The 24664-nt window shown below is 37.7% G+C and overlaps 1 protein-coding gene and 1 pseudogene across 12 annotated transcripts in view; one reads left to right on the forward strand and one right to left on the reverse strand.

Annotated features, from left to right (window-relative positions):
• CADPS2 (calcium dependent secretion activator 2) overlaps positions 1-24664 on the reverse strand; it is a 667233-nt gene that overhangs the window by 353044 nt on the left and 289525 nt on the right. The gene's annotated exons all lie outside the window — the stretch shown is intronic.
• LOC100350326 (dihydrofolate reductase pseudogene) lies at positions 20519-21371 on the forward strand (annotated as a pseudogene).

The following is a 24664-nucleotide window of genomic DNA, read 5'->3' on the forward strand; positions in this document are numbered from 1 at the left end:
GGAGGCATTACAACACCAGATTTCAAGATAGACTATCATAATATAAATAGGATGGTATAAACATAAAAACAAATATGAAGAGCAATGGAACAGAATACAGACTCCAGAAATGAATCCACGTATCTATCATAGCTGATCTATGAAAAATATGCCTAAAGCACACACTGGAGAAAGGGCAGTCCTAAGAAAAGGAATGGGGTGTCAATTTTGTTTATTTTTCAAAAAAACCAGCTCCTTGTTTGGCTGATTTTTTGTAATGTTTTTTTTTTTGGATTCAATCCTGTTGATTTCTTCTCTGATTTTAATTATTTCTCTTCTCCTACTAGATTTGGGTCTGGTTTGCTGCAGATTTTCTAGATCCTTGAGATGAATTGGAAACTCATTTATTTGGTGCCTTTCCAATTTCTTAATGTAGGCACCTATTGATATAAACTTTCCTCTTAACACTGCTTTTGCTGTATCCCATAAGTTTTGGTATGTTGTGCTGTTATCCTCATTTACTTCCAGAAAATTTTTGGTTTCTCTTTTGATTTCTTCTATGACCCATCGTTCATTCAGGAGCATGTTGTTCAATCTCCATGTGTTTACATATGCTCTAGGGATTCCTGAGTTACTAATTTCCAACTTCATTCCCCTATGGTCTGAGAAGTTGCATCGTATGATTCTAATTCTTTGGAATTTGCTGAGACTTGCTTTATGGCCTAGTATGTGGTCAATCCTAGAGAAGGTCCCATGTAGTGCTGAGAAGAATGTAAATGCTTTATGAGTAGGATGAAAAGTTCTGTAGATATATGTTAGATCCATTTGGGCTATAGTGTTGTTTAAATCTACTGTCTCCTTGTTGATCTTCTGTCTTGTTGATCTGTCTGTTTCTGAGAGTGGAGTATTGAAGTCCCCCAGTACTATTGTATTGGAGTCTAAGTATCCCTTAAAGTCCCATAACAAATCTTTTAAATAAACCGGTGCCCTGTAATTAGGTGCATATGCATTGATAATCGTTATATCTTCCTGTTGAATTTATCCCTTAATCATTATATAGTGCCCCTCTTTGTCTCTCTTAACAGTTTTTGCGTTAAAGTTTATGTTGTCCGGTATTAAGATGGCTACGCCCACTCTTTTTTCATTTCTGTTGGCATGGTATATCTTTTCCCAGCCTTTCAGTCTGCATGCATCTTTGTTGGAAAGATGTGTTTCTTGTAGGCATCAAATAGATGGGTTTTGTTCCTTAATCCATTCAGCCAGTCTGTGTCTTTTAACTGCAGAGTTGAGGCCGTTAATGTTCAATGTGACTATTGATAAGTAGGAACTTTGCCCTGCAAATTTCCCAAAGATATTTTCTAATATATTCTTTGAATTCCCTGTGATCTTTTGCTCTGGAAAAAAAAGACCTAAATGAAAGATCTCTGTGAGTGAGATCCCAGTGGAAACAACGGGGTTATCAAAGGAGGTACCTTTCTCTGAAGGGAGGAGAGAACTTCCACTTTGACTATGACCCTGTCAGGATAAGATCGAAGTCGGCGAACTCAAAAGCCTTCCATAGCCTTGGCAACTCATGACTAGAGCCTAGGGAGATTACTCACACCATAAACAAGAGTGTCAAATTGTTAAGTCAACAACAGGAGTCACTGTGTATTTACTCCTCATGTGGGATCTGTTCTTAGTGTGTTGTTCAATGTGAAGTAATGTTATAACTAGTACTGAAACAGTATTTTACACTTTGTGTTTCTATGTGGGTGCAAACTGTTGAAATCTTTACTTAATATATACTAAATCAATCTTCTGTATATAAAGATAATTGAAAATGAATGTTAATGTGAATGGAATGGGAGAGGGAGCAGGAGATGGGAGGGGTGTGAGTGGGAGGGAAATTATGGGGGGGACAGCCAATGTAATCCATAAACTGTACTTTGTAAATTTATACTTACTAAATAAAAAAATAGTAAAAAAAAAAAAAAAAAAAAAAAAGAAGAAGAAGAAAAGGAATGGGAAAACTGGAAAACCAAATGGAGAAGCCTGAAACCTGATCCTCTCCCCATCTTTCACCTAACGGGAAAATCAATTGAAAAGGGACCAAAGATCTCCATGTAAGGCCTGAAACTATGAAATTACTTATAGAAACCACAGAGGGCATACTTTAAGATATGAGTACAGCCAATTTTTAAAATAAAACCTCAAAGCACATGCAAAAACAAAGAAAGGAGACATACGGGAGTGTATTAAACTAATAAACTTCTGTACAGCTACATACAGGAAACAAGCAACAGAGTGAAGAGATAGCTGACAAAGTGGGAGAAATTATTTGAAAACTATTCATCTAACAAGGGATTAGTTTCCAGAATATATAAGCAACTCAAAAAACTAAAGAACAATAACTCAAACAATAAAGTTAAGAAATGGGAAAAATCTCTGGGCATTTCTCAAAAAAATTACAAATGGCCAAGAAATACCTTAAAAATGTGACCTAAATGAAAGATCTCCATGAGTGAGATCAGTGGAAAGAACAGGTCATTAAAAAGGAGGTACCTTTCTTTGAAGGGTGGAGAGAACTTCTACTTTGACTATGACCTTGTCCAAATATGATCAGAGTCAGTGAACTCAGGGGGCTTCCATAGCCTTAGCAACCCATGACAAGAGCCTAGGGTGATTACTGATGCCATAAACAAGAGTGTCAATTTGTTAAGTCAACTACAGGAGTCACTGTGCACTTATTCCTCATGTAGGATCTTTGTCCTTAGTGTGCTGTACATTGAGATTTAATGCTATAACTAGTACTCAAACAGTATTTTTCACTTTATGTTTCTGTGCGGGAGCAAACTGTTGAAATCTTTACTTAATATATACTAAACTGATTTTCTATATATAAAGAGAATTGAAAATGAATCTTGATGTGAATGGAAGGGGAGAGAGAGTGGGGTGGGAGGGAAGTTATGGGGGGGAAGCCATTGTAATCCATAAACTGTACTTTGGAAATGATATTCATTAAATAAAATTTTAAAATAAAGAAAGAAATTCCTCAATACCTGTAGCTATCAGGAAAATGTAAATAAAAACCACTCTAATCAGAATGATTATCATCAAAAACACAAGAAACCAAATGCTGGCAAAGATGCAGCAACAATGAGACCCTTTTAATCCGCTATTAAGAAGGTAAATTAGTACAGCCATTATGGAGCACTGTCTGGTGATTTCTCAGTAAACTAAAAGTACATCTGACATATGACTCAGCTATCTGACTTTTGGATATATCTACACAAAGGAAATTAAATTGGCCAAACAAAGAGACATAAACATGACTAAATAAGGAAAGTCTAGTGTATATACACCATGGAATATTATTTAGTCATAAAAAAACCCAACATTTGCAGCAAAGTCGGTGGAACTAGATATCATTATTAAGTGCAGAAAGACAAATATTGCATGTTTAATCTCATGTTATAGAACTTAAAAAATAGATCTGAATTTGTAATAGTGGTTACTAGAGAATGGGAAGGGTGTGTGTGTGTTTGTGTGTGTGTGTGTGTGTGGTGGTGACGTGGGGGAGGTACTGAGGGAGGTTGAATAATGGTGGTTACCAAAACAGAGTCAGAAGTGAGAAGCTCTAAGACTGCCCAAAACAGTGGGAAAACTAGTTTACCACCACGTACTGCAAATAGGAATGGGAAAGCTACAGACACAAAGATATGGTAAAGATATGAAAGACCCATTTATTTATGATATGTATATGTGTTAAAATATTGCAATGAATCCCATTAAATTGCCTAAGTATTATCTACAAATCAAACATTTTAAGTTATCAAATAATTTAAACCTTCTGTTTAACCATCTATTGCTTCTATGTAAGACAGTTATAACTAAATTCTGTAAGTTTCAGAAAAGTAAACATACATCTATCATATGACCCAGTTATCCCATTCCTGGGAATATATGCAAAAGAAATGAAATCTGCATATGAAAGAGTTACCTGCACTACCATGTTCATAGCAGCTTAATTCACAATAGCTAAGACATGGAATCAAACAGGATGCCCACCACTTGACGAGTGGATAAAGAAAATGTGTTATATATACATTTGGAATATTACTCAGCCATAAAAAGAATGAAATCCTGACACTTGCAACAAAATGGATGGAACTGGATGTGGTTATGCTAAGTGAAAAGCCATATGTAAACACACGAATACTCTTTTTTCTTACTTGTGGTAGTTAATATATAGATTATAAAAACTGTGTGAATGTAATGTCATTTGTAAGACAAATGTCTAAAAAATATATAACAAATTCATAACCATTATATGGTTATAAATACTGCTTCACTAATCATACCATGTAAATGACATGTTAAAAAAAAAAAGAAATGGAGATTTGGTAGTAGTGAGGACTTTTGGGGTCCAGTAATACTCTGTTCTGCATTTGAGTGTTGATTATGAGTATGACCAGAGGGCCAAAAACTCATTGATCTATGCAATTATGTGCACTTTTGGTATGTATACTGTACTTTAATAAAATGTGTTTCTTCCATTAAAGAAAGTGATATGTAAATTCTCTTCTCTTCAAATGATAATATTTTCCTTTCATTTCCAATATAATGGGTGCTTTTAGAAATTATATTTCTACAAAATTATCACTGAGTTATTAAAATAAAACCATGGCATGTAATTTCCCATACTGCAATAACAAAACATTAAATAAAAATCTAGCTATGGATCTTTCGTGTAGCAGTTTTTAAACAGTCTGAAAATAAATAAATGGCCATTTTCATAATTTAGGCATTTTAAAATTAAAATGTTACAACTTTCATCCAGGAATATTTGGTTATATAAAATTCTGGTTTATAACAAACAATGAAACACCAGCTATTTGGCAGTGCTGATTTAAATAGTCTCATAGGAGTCATAAACTCTTACAAAAGTTTTCTGCATTAGATTTCAAGTAGGTCTAACATCTCTTTCTGTTGGCCTATGGGGGATTTTCTCATAAAATTGGATTAATTCAATTCATGAAAACAGTAACAACACTGTTATTTTCAATGATTCATAGTTGGTAAGAAATAAGATGGGCACTCTTCATGAGCTCATTAAGATGGACCAAGAAGGAATTCAGATATTTAAGAGCAGGATGCAGTGAGATCATCAGAAAGACCTGATGGTGTCCTTAAGAGGGTCAAACAGTGTCACTGAGCACCTGTGTTTCCTCTCGGGGACTGGGAATCAGGGCTACTTGCGTTGTTGACTGACCTCACAGAACAATGTTTCTGCTCTGTGCAGGTATTTTCACACAGGTGAGCTCCAGTATCTTTGTATTACGCTAAACAAATCTGTATTCCTGGCCTGTATCTGTTGGTTTCTTTCTATTAGTCACTCCTGCTAATGATGACCATTCATACCAAAAGCCATTCAAAGCATTCTGAAGGCATTGGAAATATGTACATAAAAAAAGGTACATTAACAAGACTTGTAACATAGACCAAGTAGACGCAGTATCACAATCTGTCCCTTAAATTGTATAATGTAATAACCTATGAAAATTGGGAATTAATTAATTAATTCTAATAAGAGAATTACTAAGCATCTGATTAATATATAAACAGAAATTAAATAAACACTAAAAGTGTTTTTAACACAATGTTAAGCACTGTGCAGATGCTTTTAAATACAGCATTCCTGATTAATATTAGCAATTAAGACAGTTTTATGGAAAATCTAGAAATGGCACTGAGGGAAGAGCAACTTTTGATATTAAAAAGTTCAATATATCTCAGCTCCTTCACAGGAGTCCAAGCATAGCAAAGGTTATTTAATACTCAACCATGGTTAAAAAAAACTAATTTCTCCGGGGAACATGGGTGGCTGGTAACACCATCATTTACCAAGTTCCAAACTACAAGAGTAAAGGAACTTATTTCTGGAAATTCAAGTGTTTGATTCTGACAGAAATGGGAGCAGAACCAATGAGAATGAATGAGTTTATGCAGTGGTGCATTAAGATGTTATAAAAGGTAGGGACACATACTTTCTAAGTCTAGGCCTACACATGTATCTACATGTTTGTTTATGTATATAAACACATACTTATCAATAATTGAATAAAAACGGGATATTTAAACTTTTCCATGATTTGTTTCTTTATGTAACACTTTAGGCCTAAGTACATGGATTCACACAATTCTTTTTAACACTGTAAGGTTTTCCCCTTGTGTGCTGTGCCATTATTTATTCAACCACTCTCTGATAATGATTTGCCTTAAGGTTGTTCCTAGTCTTAATACTGCAAGAAATGATGCAACAGATATCCTGGTACATCCTGAACTGCTTTTGAATAAAACCTAAAAGAATAAAAGACCAAAGACAGAATTCCAAGGCAGCCTAATATTCTAAAGTATTCCTAAATGTAGAGCTTTTTCTAAGAAATTACGTTGATTCATAAACAATTTACCTATCTAGTAAATAAAATTTACTACAAATTGTTCCATCATAATTAAAATAGTATTTGCTGCAAATACGGTCGTCAATTTTTTTAAATCTTTGCCAAATTGATAAGAATTACATACTACTATAGTTTTAAGGATTTTGTGGCTATTTTAAAATTTACTTTATATGAATGAAGTTGAACATCTTTTTTTTTTTTTAAAACACCAGAGATGTGGGTTTTTTTCTTTTTATAAGATTTATTTATTTATCTGAAAGAGTTACACAGAGAAGGAGAGGCAGAGAGAGAGAGAGAGAGAGAGAGAGAGAGAGAATGAATGAATGGATGAATGAATATCTTTCATCCACTGGTTCACTCCCCAGTTGGCTGCAAGGGCTGCAGCTGAGTTGATCCAGAGCCAGGAGCCAGGAGCCAGGAGTGTCCTCTGGGGCTTCCTACATGGGTGCAGGGGCCCAAGGACATGAGCCATCTTCTAATGCTTTCACAGGCCAGAGAAGAGAGCTGGATCAGAAGTAGAGATGCCGGGACTTGAACCGGTGGCCATATGGGATGCTGGCACTGCAGGCGGCGGCTTTACCCACAGCACTGGCCCCCATCTTTTTGTTTCATTACTGTTTATCTCCTGCCTATTTTTCTGCTAAACTATGATCCGTTTTATTTGTTAAACTCTTTATTTAGTGGATAATTGAACTTTTGACTATAATATAAATTAAAAATGTTATCTCAAAAATAAAAAAATTAAATTGGAAAAATTAAAATAATTCACAGTAAAATAAAGTGCAAGATTAATAGCTAGTTATACATTTTATCATAAACATTTTTCCATTTAAATTGTAATAGTTATCTATAGCATAGGTTTTAAACTTCTGTTATACATCAAATACATTTTAAACACATTTTTTCTACATCTAACTAAATTGGGTTTAAATTGGATGATCAATAAAGTTTGTAAAGGCTGCATTATTTGTATGGTTTTTTGGCATAGCTGTTAAAGATACTGTTTCGGCTGTCTGCTTCCTTTATCCAAATGCCTGGGTTCTCAGCTCTGATTTCTTCCTGTTTATGTACATCTTAGGAGGCAGCAAGTGATGGTTCCTGTTTCGAGTCCCTTCCTTCAAGACAGGAGAACCAGTCTGGGTTTCCAATTTCTGATCCTGATATGTCTTAGCCCTGGCTGTAGTTGGCATTTGGGAAGTGAATGAGCAGTTGGGATATATCTGTCTGTCTATATCACTCATTTGTCTCTTTGTCTTTCAAATGAAAAATATAATTTTAAAAAATTCACCTTAGTTATTGCCAGTAATGTTTTTTCCATACTATACACAAATTTGAAATGTCCATTTGAGATATTTAAATTGGGTTGCAAGAAGTTAATGGTATATCAAAGGCAATACAGCTGTGGCAATGAATTCCTAGGCCACTTGGATAAAATTTATGTCACACAAATCACACTGTCGTTTGAGACATCAAAGTATTATTTGTATCTTTTCAATAATACCAAAAATATTATTCCCCTAGGCTAGTCACCAAAGATAACAATCTTAAGAAATTTAATGACATAAACGTCACTATATTGTTCTAACCAGTTTCACATAAACGTGGAAAAAGTCAGACTGATAAACAAAAGAAGAGTGGGGAATAGAGCTGGTATCTGAGTGCCATCTTCAGTAGGGTACAGCAGCGGTGAGACAGGGCTAAATAGTGCCAACCTCAGAACAGTTTCTGGGCTCAGATACAAACTGCAAAAGCAAAAGGACTCTGTGCAAGTAACTTTACCATTACTGAGTAATACTTTCCTCTCGATATCTTGGAGGCATAAATGAAGTCAAACTATGTTAATGTCCATAAGAGCACAACACCTACCACAGAGAAAAGTGCACAGTGTTAACTGTTGCTATGGTTTTTAGCTCTACTGTCTAAGCAAACGAAGCATATCTTAAAACAACTAATAGTTTCAAACATTAAAGTCTGAATCTATTTCATAAAATTTCAACACTAAATCCAGGAAATATCAGAAATGATGACAGACATTGGCAGTGAAACATGGCAAAGGAGAAAAACAAAGACAGAAAGGAAGAGAGATAGAATGCAAGAAGAATGGAGGGGGCCCAGAGAAAGGAGAGAGCAGAGGGAAGATTAAACAAAGACCAACCTTGAGTAGATAGAGAAAATTAGAAATTGAGTTGCTTTTAATCTTACTGTTATATTTTTAATTTCCTTTAAAAAAGAGTTTACAGCCTAAAATGTTGACATGACACAGATTTTAGTATAAGAAGTAAAAATATCCTTTAGAATAGTATTTTAATTTTAGGTTAGAGAATAATATTTCAGAAACACTGACGAAAACTTTTCCTTATAATGGAAAGAAAAACACAAAGTTATTTGTTTCATTGAACATGACCAGGGAAGAAGAAATCCTGGGGTGACATCTCGCACTCTTTTTCAGGCAGAAAAATATGTATGTGGGACTGGGTTGGGGTGGGTGATGAAAGGAAAACGCATCACCTTCACTCTCGCCTTCGCTCTCCCTTCTCATTCTTTTTAAAGAGATGGCTCCTATTTTGCTGCTGTAAAGACTGCTAAAGCCTCAAGAATGGGATAAAATTGTTCTCTAACATCTGTATTTCTTTCATGAAGTATTCATGCCATTAAAACTCCATATCCAGAGTAGAGAAATCAGATTACCCTCGTATCATTTTCTTCTGGGAAAGTCTAGCAAGCACATTAGCATCAAATCCGGTTTCAGAAAAGACAGAGATAGAATCTCTCTCAAGCACTTTCCTTTCTCTGCCTCACAGCCACATAGTTCAAAGACATTAGCTTGAAGCATCTAATTTTAAACAGAACAATTTGTCACATTTTCATTACAATTTTATATGGTCAAGGCAGTATAAAAAAGTGTACATTTTGTAAGATGAAAACCAAGATTTTTAAGAACTTGGGGATAAGAATACAGCCTAAATAAGCTAGTTTCTTAACTTTATATAAGTTAAATAAATTGAACTTTTAAAGAATAAAGTTTGTTACATATAAATCACAAGGATGAGGTTTCAATAATAAAATGCAACAATCTGGATATATTTGGCTTTCTTAAATTTTAAGATTCAGGCCTCGTCTCCTGTGTTGGTTGGTATATGTAGAGGGCTATTTTTTTTTTTCCTTTATTCACTCTGCTCTTGAGATACCATGGTTAGTAAAGAACACTAAAATTTACTTTAGGAAGATGGAGATAATGATAAAATGTAAAGAATAGCTATAGGGCTGAGAAGAACAGAATGATCAGAGCCAAGAACCAGGCCAAATCTAGCAGTGGAGATGTGGAGGTATAAGCAGATCAGTGCATACCCTGGGGGCACCAGACAGACACTGCAGACTGGGAACAATCCAAAACAGCCAGCTAAGCAGGATGTGCAGAGAAAGACAAACATGGGAAAATGAATACAGAAGATGGCCAATGAAACTTGAGAAGATTGGGAAATTTTTGATGTGCTTCATTCAGCTGCAAACTTGTTTCATCAGTTCTGAACAACAAACCAGCCCCCTTGAGCAATAAGGGGAGGCCAGAAGCCAAACTGCTGTTTTACACATAAACCATCAATGGCTTTTTAGTAAGTGACTTGTTTCCAACACCAAACTCTGGAATATGTAATTGCTTCCTTTTTACTTCCTCTGGAATGAAAATCTAGAAAGGCTCTGCAGCTTGGAGAAGTATTAAGAAAATGTGTCTACAAACAAAAGAAAAACTATGAAGGACAGTTAAGAGATCCAGACATCTCACTATATTAAAAAATCAATACAAGATGGATCAAAGACCTAAAGACTACGAAGTTGCTAGAAGAAAACAGAGGAAACACTACAAGGCATTGGTGTAGGCGATGACTTCTTGCATAAGACATCCAAAGCACAGGCAACAAAAGCAAAACTAAACAAACTGGACAATATCAAACTCAGAAGCTTTTGCACACAAAAATGATCAATAGAGTGAACAGACACCGAACAGAATGAGAAAAATATCTGTAAACCATTTACCTGACAAAGGATTAATATCCCAAATATAACAGCAACTTAAAAAAAAACTCAATAACAAAAAAAAAAAATCCAGTTGAGAAATGGGCGAAGGACTTTACTATAGTTTTCAAAAGAAGAAATACAAATGGCCAACAAATATATGAAAAAATGCTCAGCATCATTGAAAGAAATATCATTATGTTCTTAGAATTGTATCTACAAAGCACATTGAATCTGTTAAAACTATTTAAAAATTAAAATTAAAAAAAAATTAAAAAGAGTTGCTACCCTAGGAAATAGGAAAAATAAATGAGAGAATTTAAGGCAGTAAGATGGCAGGATGAAGATTACCATCCTTAGGATTTCTCAAGGTTGGATATGCCCAACCCTTAGCTACTATAAAGCCTCAACTCTATCATTCTAGTCACAATCTGCCTTCATCCAGAAGGTTCCTAATTGGGCTTTTGCACTCCTCTGTGCCTGCATAAGCACTGGTCATTCCCCATTACACCTTCCCAGGCCTGCTCAACTTGCTTTGTGTCAACAGCTCCAGACTTTCTTAGAATTCCCTGACCATCTCCACCTGTGCCACTGCATGGTGCTTTAAATAAGTTAGATTTTATCACTATTACGAGGGTACTTCAAGAAGTTTGATATGTTATCCCTCTTAGTATTTTTTTGTTTGTTCTACTTAATACTTTTGGTTGAATACTGTAATCAATACACAAGTCTTCTTAAGTGCTGAAACTTAACTGAAAAGTGATCACTGTTAAATATAAGAGTGGGAATAAGAGAGGGAAGAGATGTGCAATTCGGGACATGCTCAAGCTGACTTACCTCAAACGGTAGAGTTAGAAATATACCAGGGGATTCCAATTCAATCCCATCAAGGTGGCATGTACCAATGCCATCTCACTAGTCCCACTGATCAATTTCTGTTCACAATTGATCGTAATGATAGGACTAAGAACCAAAGGGATCACATAAACAAGAATAGTCTGCAAATACTAGCTGATAGAATCAAAAAGGGAGAGAATGATCCAACATGGGAAGTGCGATACACAGCAGACCCATAGAATGGCACATGTCCTAAACAGCACTCTGGCCTCAGAATCAGCCCTTAAGGCATGCGGATCCGGCTGAAAAGCCCATGAGAGTATTTCAGGCATGGAAAGCCAAGACACTCTGGAAAAAAAAAATAAACCTAAATGAAAGATCTCCGCGAGTGAGATCCCAGTGGAAAGAATGGGTCATCAAAGAAGGAGGTACCTTTCTCTGAAGGGAGGAGAGAACTTCCACTTTGACCATGGCCTTGTCTATAAATTATCAGAGTCAGTGAACTCAGGGGGCTTCCATAGCCTTGGCAGCTCATGACAAGAGCCTAGGGTGATTACTGATGCCATAAGCAAGAGTGTCAATTTGTTAAGTCAACAACAGGAGTCACTGTGCACTTACTCCTCATGTAGGATCTTTGTCCTTAGTGTGCTGTACATTGAGATTTAATGCTATAACTAGTACTCAAACAGTATTTTTCACTTTATGTTTCTGTGCGGGAGCAAACTGTTGAAATCTTTACTTAATGTATGCTAAACTGATCCTCTGTGTATAAACAGAAATGAAAATGAATCTTGATGTGAATGGAAGGGGAGAGAGAGTAGGAAAGGGGAGGGTTGCGGGTGGGAGGGACGGAAGCCATTGTAATCCATATTCTGTACTTTGGAAATTTATATTCATTAAATAAAAGTTTTTTAAAAAAAGGAGTTCATGACAAATAAAATGAAAAATAAGTTTATTTTGATGCAAAGGTTTAGTTTTCTGCTGATATGCACTTTACATGTCTTTTTTTGAGCGACAGAGGTAGAGGTGGGAGGGGGTGTAGGGAAAGAGGGAGAGATGGAGAGGGAGGAAAGGGGAGAGGGAGAGAGGGAGAGAGAGAGGGAGAGAGAGAGGGAGAGAGAGGGGGAGAGAGAGGGGGAGGGGGAGAGAGAGAGGGAGAGAGGGACAGAGGGACAGAGGGAGAGAGAGAAACATTTGCTGGGTCACTGGGTCACTCTCCAAATGCTTGAAAAAGTTGGGGCTAGCCTGGGCTAAAGCTGGGCTTGGAACTCAATCCAGATCTCCCACTCATATAGGTTGTAGGGATGCAATTACTTGAGCTATTGTCAACTGCCTTCCAGGAAATGTTTTAACAAGAACAGAATTAGAAATAGAGTAAATACTTCAACCCAGCCACTCTGCTGTGGGATGCCATTGTACCAAACAGCACTTAACTGCTACACCAAATGTCTGCCCTTTTCATAACTTTTGAAGGCCCCTCCTATGCATTAATTTCAAAACGTTGCACCAAAATAAACTTATCTTTTAATTCTATTTTCCATACACTTTTGGAAGTACATTCCTGTTTGATCATATCCTTTACTTCAAAGTATTTGCTAGGCTTGTAATCACATGTTCCTATGTATTTATTTGTTAATGACTGTCTTCTTCCCTTAGAAGCCACAGTTATGAATTTAGTTACCATTAGAAACCCCAGACCTGTGCAGTGTCTGGTACAAAATGGAGCCAGATTATTGTTTGCTGAATAAATATATCAATGAATGACACCACATAATTTATTCTCATCAATCCCGAAACAATTGTGAATAGCGTTACAGCAGTTGGACCACATTTTATTGACATTACATTTTATCATGCTAAGTGCAGTAGCAGGAATTGTATCAGGTCAAGAACTCTGCTCACTAAATTATTGCTCCACTATACAGTTGCACAAATTGGATATACAGTAGCTCTAGATGGGATTTCCATTGACAGACACAAAATATTTCCTTTTTTAAACCAGTAGTTTTTATGGATATGCAAACTACTCAAGGTTGGGGGATGTTAGGTAAGAACAACTGCCTGGGGCCAGCACTGTGACATAGTGGGTAAAACCACCACCTGCAGTGCCTGTAACCCACTTGGGCACCAGTTCGAGTTCTAGTTGCTCTACTTCAATCCCACTCTGCTGTGGCCTAGGAAAGCAGTGGAAGATGGCCTGAGTCCTTGAGCCCCTGAACCCATGTGGGAGGCCCAGAAGAAGCTCCTGGCTCCTAGCTTCAGATCTGCGCAGCTCTGACCATTGCAGCCATCTGCGGAAGAGAACCAGCAGATGGAAGACCCCTCCCTCCCTCCCTCATCTCTTCCTGCCTCTGCCTCTGCCTCTCCGTAACTCTGCCTTTTAAATAAATAAATAAATAATTTTTTATAAAAATAAAAGAACTGCCTGATTTTGAAAATCACTGCTACATTTTAAAATGACATATATTTACCTAAATCATCATCAGTGATTTTAGCATATTTATAATGATTCATAAACATTTTATGATTTAAATGAATATTCACAAATCATACCCATCACAGCTAATAAACTAAAAATGTACATATTCTAAATATGTTTCTTGTGTGACCTAGTCTGTCTCAGATAAATATGAAAAAAAGGAATTTTGGGCAAAATCTTTCAGTGAGTGCTGTTTATTAATAAACTACTCAATAGGGATTTTATTTTTTTTAAAGACTTATTTATTTAAAAGGCAGAGTGACAGAGAGATAAGAAGAAGCAAAAAGAAAGAAAAAAGCTCTTCCATCCCCTGGTTCACTCTCCAAATGTTTACAACAGCCAAAGTTGAGCCAGTCTGAAACCAGGAATGAGGAACTCCATTTGGGTGTCCCATGTTAGTGGTAGGAACTCAAGGACTTGGGTCACTGCTTTTCCAGGTGCATTAGCAGGAAGCTGGACTGGAAGAGGAGTAGCCAGGACTTAAACCTGCACTCCGATATGGGATATTGGTGTCACAAGCAGCAACTATAACACCTGCCCTACAGAGATTTTATTGTTTTGAGAGCTCATATTTAGTTTTAACCTTTCTGATTCTTGAACAAGACTATTATACTGTAGTTTTTCCACTGGTCTTTTTGGTACAATTTTCTTATTCCATAATCTTTGTGTCTGTGGCCTATTTCAGTAGAGGATTATCATAGAATTCTTCATAAGAATTTAATGCTTTATGACTGCTTAAGTAGTAACCATTATCTTCTGTATGAGATGAATATCTGATGATGTTTCTGTTCAGTAAAACTTCTTCCTTGAAATAAAAAAAAAAGCTGAGGCAAAGTCCATCTGTACATATTGTAAAACAAATGATACTTAAAGGTTAGAAAACAGTTTATGTCCAATTTCCTTTCAATACATCACAAACATTAAGTTAAAAACTCAAATAGTGTGTCTAGTATGTTTTGAGCTCTGGAAGAATTTAAAATGTAATCGTGCATTTGCATTCCAATCTAATCAGGTAAAATATATTCATATTTTATAACAGTATCATATAGGAAATGTGTCAAAATTTGACTTGACAACTTTTAAGCATTTTTTTAAAAGAATAACATGAAGATAAAACATTCTTCCAATGAAATGTTATCTAGATCCTTGGACAATGAAAATCATGTATGTAACAAAACAGAATTTAGTTTCCTAGTTAGATATTTAATTATCATAGAAATATAATTTCCTTTTTAGATGACTTACATGAGTATATTTTTAGCTATTGCTTTATTAGTTCTTATTTACAAATGCAAAAGTTATAAGCAATGTGAGTGAAGAACTTGTAATGAAAACAAGCACAGTTGCATATCTGGTTAAATAAAAATATTCTACTATTGCAACATATATGTCTTTTTAAAAATACCTGCCATACTTTTTCATTTGTGTTTGTTATAAAGGGAGGAAAAGAAAGAGAGAGAGAGATCTATCCTATCTGCTGGTTCATCCGCCAAATGTCCAATATTTGCAACAGCCAGGGACTGAGCTAGGCACAGCCAGCTCAAGAATACAATCTGGGTCTCCCCACTGGATGACAGCCTCCCAAGTATTTGAACCAATACTTGCTGCCTTCCAGAGTACACATTGGGAGGAAGCTGGAATCAAGAATAGAGTCAGGACTCAAATATCCAGGAACTTGGATACATGATGTAGGCACCCTAAGTGACATCTTAACCACTAAGTTCAGTGTGCAGTTCACATACATTTTAAAGTAGAATATTATATTCATTTTAGGAACATTAAAATTCTAGTTTACATTTAAGGAGAACCTACTCCTAGAAACTCTATGTGATTAATACATGCGATGTTAATAATATATACCTTTTTTATTGCTGCAAAAATGGTCTGAATATATAAGATGGTATGTTAATGTTCTATTACTTGGAATTTATTAAGCAAGATTTGGGACACAGAGAATGATTTTTATGATGTCATTTAGTCAAATTGTACTTAATTGTGTATTGGATGGAAATTAAGGTAATAACTGGCTGCTTGCTGCTCAAACTCATATTTTTAAGGCACAAATACTACAAGGATAGCCAGTGCATAGCTATACTTTTATGTGCATACCTAAATTTTGATATGCAGTATTCTCCCTACAGATGAACTGCTCTCACTGATACTTCATCAATAGACTCAACAGTGTTATAGTTGTTGGGAATCAAATGCTTTGTCAAATATAGGCCAAACCATGAGCCACATATGTGGATACAGTGCTGAACAAGACCTGGCCTGTCTCTTCAGGGAACTCATGATTTTTGAATGCTGACAGACAGAGAGACAACTCAGGAACAAGCATTTGGCACAACAGTTAAGATGCCACTTGGGACATCTGCATCTCATATCAGATTGTCTGGGTTCAAATCTTTGCCTCTCTATGAGTCCAACTTCCTGCAAATGCACACACATGCAGGCAGCTGATGATGGCTGAAGCTATTGGGTCCCTGCCACATATGTGGCAGACTCAAACTGAATTCCTGGATCCTGGCTTCAGCCTGGCTCAACCTGGCTGTTGTAGGCATTTGAAGAGTGAATCAGAAGGTGGAAGCTTCTCTTTGTCATCTCTGTCACTCTGCCTTTCAAATATAGAAAATTTTGAGAGACAGACAGACAAGTAGGACATACAGAAGATTTCCAGAAACCAAGAACACACAGGGTGTTGCAAAAGCCTTCTGAGGTAGGAAGTAGAGCAGGCACACAGGGACAGCTCAGAGAAGAGTCCCTAAACTGTGCCCGCAAACAAAAGCCAAGGGTAGGGAGTGAGATGCAGAATGAAAGGTGGCAGGTGACAGATGGTGGTTCTAAGAGATGTTACTTTCCCCCAAAAGGGGCATTTAAAAATGTGTTTGGACAGAGACCAGAGAGGCTCAATAGCCTGAGATGCAGGGGACAATTCAAATGCTTAATCAACTTCCATCAAAATACATCAGCACTCTGGCTTGGTGACTATGCAGGGCAACACTCTGTGCTGGAGGAGGCAAGAGCTGAGAAGGTACCTTGAAGTCAGCCATACTGAGCTTTCCACACCAGACTTCCTCCTGAAGGCAAAAGCCAGTCACTAAAAAGTGTTAAGCAGAGAATGGTATAATCAGGTCTGTGTTTTAGAAAATGGACTGATGTAGAAGCAAGAATGGAGGCAGAGACCAAGCAGAGGCTCATGAAATCTAGCCAGGCTCCAACCAAGGTACAAGCCATGGTGATGAAGTAAAAGAGACAAGTTTACTAAGAAGACAGAAACAAATGAATTCAGAAGGAGGCGGCGGGGGTGGGGGTGGGGGTTGGGGGGGGGGCAGATGTTATAAATACCCATGTTTCTGGCCAGGACATCTCTGTAGACAGAAATACCACATACTAAATGGCTAATAGAAGGGGAGGAGCATTTAATGGTGAAAAATAAGTGTTTCTACTTAGTGTGGAAAATGGAGTAAGGTATTAAAGTGAAAGATATCTGGAATAAAGAAAGATATGCTGTCCACTATTAATCAGATAACTAAAAATAGATTCTATTGATTGCAGAAATTCAGCATCAACTTGTGAACATGAAGTTATTTTTTGTATTTTTTGTTACTGGTATTGGACTTTTCAGAATAGAGAGTACTATCAACAATATGAATTGCTTATACATTACAGTAACAGGAAAAATTGCCATTTGTCTCCTATCTAATGGAAGAGTGATTACATTTTACTGTTAAATTCTTGCTTACCCATGCCACATAGACAAATATTCCCAGAACAGATTAATTATGAGCCTTGTAATGTACCCTATTTTACTTAAATGGTACTATAAAACGTAGCCATTTGATCACTTTATGCGAATGTACTCTCTGATTATTACATCTACCGACTGGTTTTAAGGAAGGCAGGGTGATAAAATGGATGGACACTTTTTGTCCAGGATACCAGAAGCTATGGGATGGAAAAAAAAAAAACAAAGCAAAACAACACAGGCAGCCGCTGAGTAAAGGAATTAGCCTCTGTGTGGACAGAAAGAGCAACCCCATGGAGCCAAAGCAACAAAGGCAAGCTCAGCTTGGCATAAACAAGTTTCCTCTTTCTAAAGATCCCACTGACAGCAGGAAAACACCAAAGGTCACTAGCTAGGTTGGGGACCTTCTCTGAAAAACTGAGCCATGAAACATTCACAGACATGCACAAGAAAGTACTAATGATGAAATTTTAATGCAATCACCAATCTGTCTGATTATGGGGGGCAGGGCAAGTCCATCTGTTAGTAATTCTCATCACAAAAGTGACTAATCACATTATGTCCACAAACTTGCTCTGAGCACTCTAGAAATACTGTTACTTCTGCAATTTTAATGAGTTTGCAGCAGTGGAGATAAAGATCCTTTCTCTAGGCTATTTATAATTTTTAGCCTCACTACTAGTAGGGTATCCAAGTGCTTAACAAGGAGTTCTACTAAATAGTTAATTCTATCAAATCCTTGCTATCACATGAATTTGTTCAGAGCTGAACTCAGAATTTACTTCTATTTTGTTTCTATTTACCTAATGCTTCATTTGTGAAACAATGAGTGAGCCTCTCTCCTAGAAGCTGGCTCAGCAGCTTTCACCTAGAATCCAGTATTTGCAGAGGGAGAGAACTTGAGAATGGTGAAACCACAAACTCTGCCCCCAAGTGAAATGAATGGTTGGATGCAGATCTCAGAGGAAAGCCACAGGTAAAGTTGTTTCATGTTGATGTTGAAATTCACCTGTAGCTGAACACAGTTTAGAAGTGTGGAAGATTATATGTTGAGCTTTTACATCCTTAAGAGTACATTTGTAGTTACTCAATATTGCTCATACAAGGCACAAAAATAAGAAAAATGTAGAAGACTTCATCTCTACCATTTTGACAGAACTATACAAAATTTGTGATTTTTCACATGCAAATATTAAGAATCTTGAAGATTTGTATGAGAATTTGCCAAATTAGATATAATCCAAATGTTGCCATCTGCCAGCAAAGCTATCTTATGTCAAAAAGAGGACAATTAAACATCAGAACACAGTAAGAATTTCAGATTTCCTCCAGGTAAAATTTTGCTATTTTATATGCCAAAAGATTTTAAAACTTTGCCAAACAAATCCATCTTGCATTTTACGTAACAAGAAATCTGAGCCAGGAAAGCAAAAGTGCTACTTATCTAAGAATTGATGAATTTTCACTGTTTGCTTTTGCCACACTTAACTGCCACTGTGCTTCCTTCAGTGCTCTTGTCAGTGGAGTTCTAAGAGTAAAAGGAAGATAGGCTTATCTTCCTTTCTCAAAAAAAATCCATTCTAAAAATCTTGTGCCAATTTTTTGTAGCAGTATTTATAGAATCTATAGTTTGAACTTGGAAGAAATGGAAGAACAAAAATAAAATCTCTGAAGTTTACTTTGACTTATTTTTTTCTTTTAAACAAAATAAAACTCAAGGAAAAATAACTGTTAAATCTTCTAGGTAACAAGGCTACTAAAAAAAAATTCTGTGAATTCACAGAAATTCTTCGAATTTCACAGATGGGAGTGTAGAATCTGAATCAAAATGGAGTGAGTGTAGCTAAAAGCTAATTGCAGATCTCTTGCTTTTGTATATATTAGCTTTGCTTGCTAAAGGCTAAGGGTGTATCTTGTGAAACTATGTGGGCCCAAATTTCCAGGAACTAGGTTGACCGAAATGTGTCCTTCATTGTTATCTTACAACCATATCTTGGATCTGTTATTGGGTTTGTTATTAACTGTTATCTTACAACCATGTTCTGGTTTTCCTCTTTATTGTTCACTGCATACCAGGGGTCCGGTTCGAAATTGTGAGCCATAGTGGACAGAATATTATAAAAAGCTGTGTAACCTGTTGTTGGGGGCCGCACTCTGGTAAGGAGTGTTGGTCCGATCTGTGGCCGGTCCCGATCAGTTACCTTACCTCTCATTTGTCTCTCATTTGCTTCTCATTTTCAATAAAATTTGTATGTGACTGTCCCTGGTTTTTGTAATACTATATTTTAGCTGATGAGAGGATGCAACAGGGAGAACCTAACATGAACAGCACTTCTGTGCAAGTTATTGTTGATACTTAGAAAACTTATTTTAAGGGGCTGGCATTGTGGCCTAGTGAGTAAAACCACCTGATGTTACTAAAGCATCCCATATGAGTACCGGTTTGTGTCCCAGTTGCTCCACGTCTGATCTAGTTCCTTGTTAATGTACTTGGGAAAGCAGTAACAGGTATCCCAAGTACTTGGGCCTTGCACCCACATGGGAGACCCAAACGAAGCTCATGCCTCCTTGCTTTGGCCTGAGTCAGCCCTGGCCATTACAGACTCTCTCTCTCTCCCTCTCTCCCTCTCTCCCTCTCTCCCTCTCTCTCTCTCCCTCTCTCTCTCTCTCCTTTTCTTTCTGTCACTCCGGTGTTCAAATAAATACATGTTTTAAAAAGAAAACTTAAGTCCCTATTCTAAATTTAAAGACTTAGAAAGTATGGTTTAAAATTGTATTAATTGAAAAATAACCAATTTCCCACTAACAACCAAAGTAATAGTGAAAAAAGTCTTATAAATAAAAATATGAGGAATGAAATGACTACCACTACTATGGGTATATTTATAAAAATGTCTCCAAAAGAGAAAAAGTCATGTAGGTTGTTTGAGCTAAAAGTAATTTTTTTTTATTTGACAGATAGACAGTGAGAGAGAGACAGAGAGAAAGGTCTTCCTTCCGGTGGTTCACCCCCCTAAGTGGCCGCTATGGCTAGTGCTGCGCCAATCCGAAGCCAGGAGCCAGGTGCTTTTCCTGGTCTCCCACGCGGGTGCAGGCGCCCAAGCACCTACACCATCCTCCACTGCCCTCCCGGGCCACAGCAGAGAGCTGGCCTGGAAGAGGAGCAGCCGGGACTAGAACCCGGTGCCCATATGGGATGCTGGCACCGCAGGAGGAAGATTAACCAAGTGAGCCATGGCGCTGGCCTAAAAGTATCTTTTAAAACAAAATAACTGGTGGGTGTCCGCGAGCTGAGCTGTTGGCTGCCGCCGCCATGGTTCTTCCACTCAACTGCATGGTTGCTGTGTCCCAGAACATGGGCATTGGCAAGAACAGGGACCTGCCGTGGCCCCCGCTCAGGAATGAATTCAGATATTTCCAGAGAATGACCACAATGTCGTCAGTGGAAGGTAAACAGAACCTGGTGGTTATGGGGAGGAAGACCTGGTTCTCCATTCCAGAGAAGAATCGGCCTTTAAAGGACAGAATCAACATAGTTCTCAGTAGAGAATTCAAGGAACCGCCACAAGGAGCGCATTTCCTTACTAAGAGTCTGGCTGATGCCTTAAAACTTACTGAGGAACCAGAATTGGCAGTTAAAGTGGACATGGTTTGGATAGTGGGAGGCAGCTCTGTGTATAAGGAAGCCATCAATCAGCCAGGCCATATCAGACTGTTTGTGACAAGGATCATGCAAGAATTTGAAAGTGACACGTTTTTTCCAGAAATCGATTTGGAGAAATACAAACTGCTCCCAGAGTACCTGGGCGTCCTTTCCAATGTCCAAGAGGAGAAAGGCATCAAGTACAAATTTGAAGTTTATGAAAAGAACGATTAATACGAAGGCGTTTCCTGGCTTATCTCCAGTCCTACCCCCTCCTCTGGAAAGTTATGGATTTGGATTTGGATGTCGGAAAATAGACTGTTGTTGTTGACTTTAGGCCCGGGGAGCATTACTTCTAAATCGTGTGTCTTCATCCCCCACTTAGGGGACTGGGCCATTCCTTGCCCTGCCTGCCTCAGCGCCTCCCCCACAGCACCTCCTAGGGCGAGCGACTGCAAGACAGCCCAGAGTGAGAGTCTCCCGGGAGCCTAGTTGACACCAGGGATCACAGACGTGGCACCCAGACAGATTGGTCCAGTGGGCAGAAACGCTTTATAAAGAGAACTGCAGCTGAGATTTTACCAGAAAAGCAGATCAGAATAGGAGCTGTGAGTTAGTCTGCATCTTGTCCGTCGGAGCAGAGTTCTGCTCTCTCAGGGAGTCAGTAACTGAGAACCCTGTGGGTCCCGCGGGCGTGACAAGGAAGCCACCTCGCCTTTTTGCTGGGTAAGAGAAGGAAAGGGCTGAGGCCTTCAGGATGGCCGTTTCTGATCTTTGGGGAGACCCAGGGATATAACCAGAACAGGAGAACAGGCTGCTCTCTCTAAGAAAGAGTAACCCAGTAACAAGCCTAGGAGCCAACATTAAGAATGCAGTGAGAATGGCTGTTCCAGAAACCAAAACTAGTAAGTTAGGAAACCACACTTCCCGAACCTGAAAAGTGAAAATTAAAACATTTTACCTATCACATTAGCAAAACTGTAGGTTATTAGGTAAAGAAATCTTGTTTTCTGTGGCCAGTGTTCAGTGCAGTGGGGGAAGCCACTACTTGGCATTCCAGATTCGAGTGCCAGCTCGAGTCCTGCTGCTCCACTTCCAATCCAGCTCCCTGCTGATGTGCCTGGGAAGGCAGCAGAGGATGGCCCAAGGCTTGAGACCCTGCCACCCACGCGGGAGACCCGGATGGAGTTCCTGGATCTTGGCTTCAGCCATGTGGGGAGTGAACCAGTACATGGGACATCTCTTGCTCTCTCTGTCTGCCTCTCCCTCTGTCTCTGTTGCGCTACCTTTCAAATAAATAAATTTATAATTTTTAAAAGAAAAAAAAAACAAAATAACTTGAAGCATATAAATATTCCTATAAAGCAATTATATAATGCATACACCCAAATCATTATCCAAGTGAAGAAAACAGTGAAAGTTTATCTTTTTTGATATAAGAATTACTCTGCTTCAGTGTAAAGATTGGAGACATACAGTGTTCATTTAAAATAAATTTCACTTACAGACAAATGTCAATCTTTATCTTATTATAACCACTGCAACTTTATTTCAAAAAAAATTACCTGACAAAAACTCCCTATATTCGTTTATACATAAACATACACAAAAATGGATATTAAATAAATAAACAACTTTCTGTGAGGCTACATTTAGGTCACTATACTAATTTAAAGAACTGAACAAATTACAACACAGTAGTGATAATGAACTATATTTAAGAAAGTAAGTGCTATAAAAGAATAAAGCATTCTGAGAACAGCCTTGGTATAAAACCTTCACCAAGTTCTGCTGGTCTTGAAACATTAACCAGAGCTCCTGGGCAGACAAGGGGGATCATCATGTGTGCACACACAGAAATACTAGGATGCAGGGCATTTTTGGTTCACACTCTGCTTGGATCCCCAAGCTACCAAAGCCATTTTGAGTATTTTGATTTACAGAAACAATTTTCCCTGTTCTGTTTCCCTGTTCTGCCTGTGGCGGTTCTAAGATTCTCAGATTCTCCTTTATCTGAAAGAATCCCAATAATAAGAGGCTGGATTTGATTTAGGATTATCCTTTCTTCTGTTGATCCACAAGTCCCCAGTGGCAGTCCCCAGCTGCATCTCAGCTTCCCAGCTGGAGAGTAACAGTTGAGTGCCCTTCACGTAATGTACTAGCACGGTGCCAACGTGGAAGACACGGCTGCCACATTACCCTCAGCGACTGCAGGATGCTCTGCTACACAGGGCTATGGAGCCTTTGACAGCTGTATTCTACCAGAGCAGATATTAATCTTCAATGACATCAACTGAGAAACAAAACCAATGTTGACAGTGAATATATGACAGCCAAAGAATGTGTTCCCTTCATAACTGACACCAAGACATTATTCATGTTGAAAACTACCTCCTTTTGATTGAAACCAACTCTCAAATCTTTGTACGATAACACAAACACCCATGCCAAGATTCTCAGGCAAGATTTTAGGAGATGGAAGCATATTTCATTTCGTAAAACAATGCTGTCTGATGTTGTCAAGTGCACTCAATCCTTCATTAAGAGTGGAAGTTCTCCGGACTTAGAAATAGGATGCTAAGGGAAATGGTTTAAAGATGAAGAAAAATGAACACATGAGTATGGAAATTCAAAAGTAACACACAAAGCAAAGGCCCAAAGTGAGAATAGTGACTACGTGAGGAATCATAAAATAAGAGTGAGTGTTCCTACACACACTATCTAAATTAATTTACAAAAGAATCCTTGAAATGAGTAGTGCTATATCCATTTTACCAATGAGCTAGCAGACCAAAAGGGGTTTCAGTAACTAGTCATAATAACAAAACTAATCTGTGGCAAAACTAGGATTTAAATTCTTGTATGTCTTAGTCTTTCCCTAAAAATCATGCTGCCCTGGTAAATACCCACAAAAATCACCCCAAAACTTAACATTTTCACATCTTGAGTTCTTGAAAAATTCTACTGCTGTGTGATCGCACTTAAATGTGGAATGTAAAAAAAGCTGAACTCACAGAAACAAAGAGGGGAACAGTGCTCCAGAGCTGGGGGATGAGAAAATGGGGAGAGCTTTCAGCTTTGGGTGCAGACTTTCAGTCATGGGATGAAAATGCTCTTGGGAATCTAATGTACATATGGTGATGGATGAATTATTAGTATCATTACGGAATGCACATGTGCACAAAATAACATATGCCTTGAATGTATATAATCTTTGTCAAATAAGTAATCCAAAATTTAAAAAATCCAACTTCCTTAGCTTTCATCCAATGTATATAAATAGCATGAGTTCTGGCCATTTTTCGAAGCCTGAACTCATTTACCAACTCATACCAAATGCTACGCAGAGGGTTCTTAAAATGTCTTTCCTACTAATGGCGATTACCAGTTTTCTTCATTCCTTGACTGTTCTGAAGATACTAGCAATCTTTCACCTTTGCTACCCTACTGTTTCCTCACAGCAATACTCTTAAGTCAGGGGTGGGGGACATCCAGCCTATGGACCGCATAAAGCCCCCAAAATCATT

Source organism: Oryctolagus cuniculus, chromosome 3, assembly GCF_051225735.1.
Source record: "Oryctolagus cuniculus isolate XC-2025 breed Fujian yellow rabbit chromosome 3, ASM5122573v1, whole genome shotgun sequence".
NCBI lineage: Eukaryota > Metazoa > Chordata > Mammalia > Lagomorpha > Leporidae > Oryctolagus > Oryctolagus cuniculus.